This window comes from Homarus americanus, unplaced genomic scaffold (genome assembly GCF_018991925.1).
Source record: "Homarus americanus isolate GMGI-L3 unplaced genomic scaffold, GMGI_Hamer_2.0 scaffold7111, whole genome shotgun sequence".
In the NCBI taxonomy this organism is placed as follows: Eukaryota; Metazoa; Arthropoda; class Malacostraca; order Decapoda; family Nephropidae; genus Homarus; species Homarus americanus.
The window spans coordinates 15,740-21,102 of NW_024737603.1; positions in this window are offsets into that span (position 1 = coordinate 15,740).

Sequence of the window (5,363 nt, forward strand, 5' to 3'; positions counted from 1 at the left end):
TTTTTTCATTGCTGCCCCCACTTGTTGTGCTGCCTTCAGTGAATGGTTTATCACAATGCCTAGATCTTTTCCTTATCAATAGTGTCCATGAAAGTGTTATTAACAGAATAGTTGTGATTAGGGTTGTTGTACCCTACATGCAGAGTCTTACATTATATAATGATATAAAGCCTATGCCAGTCATGCAACCATTGGCACAGGTCCAGCAGATCTTTTTGTATGGTTGTGACATCATCTTGACTTGGTGCCTTCCCAAATATCTTTGTGTTGTCCACAATCTTGACAGTATGGTAATAAACTGTCATCCATGTCATTAATGTAGGTCACAAATAGGGTGGGTCCAAGGAAAGAATCTTTTTCTAAATTGAATTTACCTCATTTAATACCACCCTTTGAGCCAACTGTACATTCATTTCAATATATTGCCTGTGATGCCTTGTGCCTGGATCTTAGAGGCTAGTCGTGCATGTGGGACTTGTTAAACATCTTAGACAAATCCATATACTGTACAACCCATCCACTGGTAGACCCTGGTCCATGTACCCTGTTACCTTTTGAAGGAAAGCGAGTATTTGTTAGGCAGGATTTTCTCCATTAAACTGTGTTATGATGTATTGATAAGACTGTGCTTTGTCAGGTGTTGGATGATGGCACGACATCTCTTCATTTTTAATCCTTATTTTCATATACTGTGCTGTATGTTATGTTAGGCTGTAGTTTTCTCCTGTACCTTTTGTACCCTTCTTATATACTGGGGTGACCTTGGTTGATTAACACTCCTTAAACATTGTACCTTGATCACAGGAGTTTTAATGGAGTTTAAATCTTGTTTGTTACCTCCTTTATCACTTTGGTCTGTACTCCGGCTACTCTGTCCACCTTATTCTGATAGTCTTTTAATTTGCATGACATTTGTAAGTGTTCAGTACAGTCAGTGGAGTACCATAGTTTAATGGTGACTTTGTCACTGAATTAGTCTTTGAATCTTACTTATCCATACTGTTTGTATCCTTGTTTCGATGCTGCTTTATTTTTGGGATGAACTAACCCTCTTCTTCCTCTCCATCTCCCATCCTCAGCCTTTCCATCCACTCAGCCTTCCTCCCATCCACTCAGCTTCCCTCCCTACCCATCCTGCCAGCCTTCCTCCCATCCACTCACCCTCCTCCATCACTCAGCTTCCTCCCATCCTCAGCCTTCCTCATCCATATTCACCCTTCCTCCCATCCCTCACCCTCCCTCCCATCCTCACCCTTCCTCCCATCCACTCACCTTCCTCCCATCCACTCAGCCTTCCTCCCATCCACTCAGCCTTCCTCCCATCCACTCACCCTTCCTCCATCCACTCACTCTCCTCCCATCCTCACCCTTCCTCCCATCCTTCACCCTTCCTCCCATCCACACCCTCCTGTCCATCTACACCTTCCTCCCATCCACTCACCCCTCCTCCCATCCTCACCCTTCCTCCCATCCCTCACCCTTCCTCCCATCCACTCACCTTCCTCCCATCACTCACCCTCCTGTCCATCCACTCCTTACTTCTCCATCCACTCATCCTTCCCATCCACTCACTTTCCCTCCTGTCCATCCACTCACCCTTCCTCCCATCCCACACACCCTTCCTCCTGTCCATCCACCTTCCTCCCATCCACTCACCCCTCCTCCCCATCCTCACCCTTCCTCCCATCCCTCCCCTTCTCCCATCCCTCACCCTTCCTCCCATCCCTCACCCTCCTCCCCATCCCTCCTGCCTCCTCCCATCCACTCCTGCTTCCTCCTCATCCACTCACCCTTCCTCCATCCACTCTACCCTTCCTCCATCCTCCCACCCCTTCTCTCCATCCCTAAATTCTTCCTCCCATCCCTCTTTCCTCCTCCCATCCCTCACCCTTCCTCCCATCCTCTCTTCCTTTCTCCCATCCACCCTCCTCCTCCCTCCACACTCCTCCCATCCACTCCACTCCTCTCCCATCCTCACTCCTCCTCCCATCCACTCACCCTTCCTCCCATCCACTCACCCTTCCTCCCATCCACTCTCTCTCCTGTCCATCCACTCTTCCCTTCCTCCCATCCTCACCCTTCTCTCTCATCCCTCACTCTCCTGCCAGCTCCCACACCTTCCTCCCATCCATTACCCTTGCCTCCCATCCACTCACCCTTCCCCCCATCACTCTCCCCTCCCATCCTCTTCCTTCCTCCCATCCACTTTCTGTCTTCCTCCCATCCACACACCCTTCCTCCCATCCTGCGCCTTCCTCCCATCCTCTCACCCCTTCCCATCCACTCACCTTTCCTCCCCATCCTCACCCTTCTCCCCATACTCACTCTCCTGTCCATCCCCCTTCCTCCCATCCACACACTCCTTCCTCCCCATCCACTCACCTTCCTCCCATCCCTCACCTTCCTCCCATCCACTCCACCCTTTCTCTCCCATCCTGCTCCCTTCCTCCATCCACTCTCTGTCCATCCCACACCCTTCCTCCATCCTCTTCCTTCCTCCCGTCCCCACCCTCCCATCCACTCTGCCCTTCCTCCCATCCACTCACTCTCCTGTCCATCCACTCACCTTCCTCCATCCTCCCTGCCTCCTGTCCATCCTCACCCTTCCTCCCCATCCACCACTCTCCTGTCCATCCACACATCCTTCCTCCCATCCCTCACCCTCTGTCCATCCACTCACCCTTCCTCCCATCCACTCACCTTCCTCCCATCCCTCCTCTCCTGTCCATCCCACCTCCTGTCCCATCCCACACCTTCCTCCCATCCCACACCCTTCCTCCCTCCCTCCCCTCTCCTGTCCATCTCCCCTTCCTCCCATCCACTCCTCTCTGTCCATCCACACACCCTTCCTCCCATCCACACCCTTCCTCCCATCCTCACCCTTCCTCCCCATCCTCCATTCTCCATCCTCCTTTCTCCCATCCCTCACCCTTCCTGTCCCCTCACCCTTTTCTCCCATCCACTCATCCTTCCTCCATCCACTCACCCTTCCTCCCACATCCCCATACCCTTCTCATCCACACCTTATCCACACACCCTTCTCCCATCCACACCTTCTCCATCTCACCCTTCCTCCATCCACTCACCCCTTCATCCCTGACCCTTCCTCCCACATCCACTCTTGTCCCATCCTCTGCCCTTCCTCCCATCCACCTCCTTCCATCCACACCCTCTCCACATCCACACCCTTCCTCCCATCCACTTTCCATCCCTCTCCCTTCCTCCCATCCACTCTCCCTCCTGTCCATCCACTACCCTTCCTCCCATCCCACACCCTCCTCCATGCTCCCTTCCTCCCTCTCACCCTTCCTCCCATCCACTCCACTTCCTCCCATCCTCTCACCCTTCCTCCCATCCACTCACCTTCCTCCCTCCCTCCCTTCCATCCCTCCTCCTCCTTCATCCTCTCCTCCTCCATCCCTCCTCCTCCTCCCATCCTCCTCCTCCTCCCCATCCCTTCTCCACTCCTCATCCTTCTTGACTCCATCCACTCACCCCTTCCTCCCATCCACTCACCCCTTCACTCCCATCCACTCACCCTTTCTCCATCCCTCACCCTTCCTCCATCCACTCCACCTTCCTCCCATCCTCCACCCTCCATCCACTCACCCTTCTCCCATCCACTCCACCCTTCCTCTCATCCACTCCACCCCTTCCTCCCATCCACTCCACCCCTTCCTCCCCATCCACCCTTTATCCCATCCCACTCCTCCTCCCATCTGCCCCACCCTTCCTCCCCTCCACTCACCCTTTCCTCCCATCCACTCACCTTCCTCCATCCACTCACCCTTTCCTCCCCATCCACACACCCTCCTCCCCATCACAACCTTCCTCCATCCCCACTCACCCTTCTCCCATCCTCACCCTTCCTCTCCACTCACCCTTCCTCCCATCCACTCACCTTCCTCCCCATCCACCTCCTCCCATCCTCATCCTTCCTCCCCATCCCTCCCTTCCTCCCATCCACTCACCCTTCCTCCTCATCCCTCCACCTTCTCCATCCACTCACCCTTCTCCCATCCACACCCTTCCTGCATCCACTCACCTCCCATCCACCCTCCTCCCATCCTCACCCTTCCTCCCATCCACTCACCTTCCTCTCATCCACTCTCCTCCCACTCACCTTCTCCTCCTGCCTTCCTCCCATCCACTCCCTTCCTCCCATCCCTCACCCCCTTCCTCCCATCCACTCACCCTTCCTCCCATCCTCCACCCTTCTCCATCCTCCCCTTCCTCCCATCCACTCACCTTCCTCCCATCCACTCACCCTCCCTCCCATCCCTCACCTTCCTCCCATCCCTCTCACCCTTCCTCCCATCCTCACCCTTCCTCCATCCCTCACCCCTCCCATCCACTCACCCTTCCTCCCATCCCTCACCTTCCTCCCATCCCTCCTCCTCCTCCCTTCCTCACCCCCTCCCATCCCTCACCTTCCTCCCATCCACTCCCCTTCCTCCCATCCACTCACCCTTCCTCCCATCCCTCACCCTTCCTCCCATCCACTCTTCCTCCCATCCACTCACCCCTTCCTCCATCCCTCCCTTCCTCCATCCCTCTCCCCTTCTCCCATCTCCACTCACCCCTTCCTCCCTCCTCCCCCTTCCTCCATCCCTCCACCTTCCTCCCATCCACTCACCCCTTCCTCCCATCCCTCACTTTCCTCCATCCTTCACCTTCCTCCCATCCTCACCCTTCCTCCCATCCACTCCCTTCCTCCCATCCACTCTCCCTTCCTCCCATCCCTCTTCTCCCTCCCCCACTCACCCTCCTCATCCCCACCCTCCTCCCATCCACTCACCCTCCTCCCATCCCTCACCCCCTCTCCCATCCCCTCACCCCTCCTCCCATCCCCTCACCTCCATCACCACCCCCTCCTCCCATCCCTCCTCCCATCCACTCACCCCTTCTCCCATCCGCTCCACCTTCCTCCCATCCACACACCCTCCTCCCATCCTCACCCTCTCCCATCCACTCCTCCTCCTCCCATCCTCCCCTCCTCCATCCTCACCCTTCCTCCCTCCTCTCCACCCTTCCTCCCCATCCCTCACTCTCTGTCCACTCCACCCTTCCTCCCATCCTCACCCTTCCTCCATCCACTCACTCTCCTGTCCCAACCACACCCTTCCTCCCATCCCTCCCACCCTTCCTCCTCACCACCCCTTCCCTCCCATCCCTCCCCCTTCCTCCCATCCCACCCTTCCTCCCATCCTCACCCCTTCCTCCCATCCCACACCCTTCCTCCCATCCTCACCCTTCCTCCATCCACTCACCCTTCCTCCCATCCTCACCTCCTCCCATCCCTCACCTTCCTCCCATCCCTCCTCTCCTGTCCATCCACCCCTTCCTCCCATCCCTCACCCTTC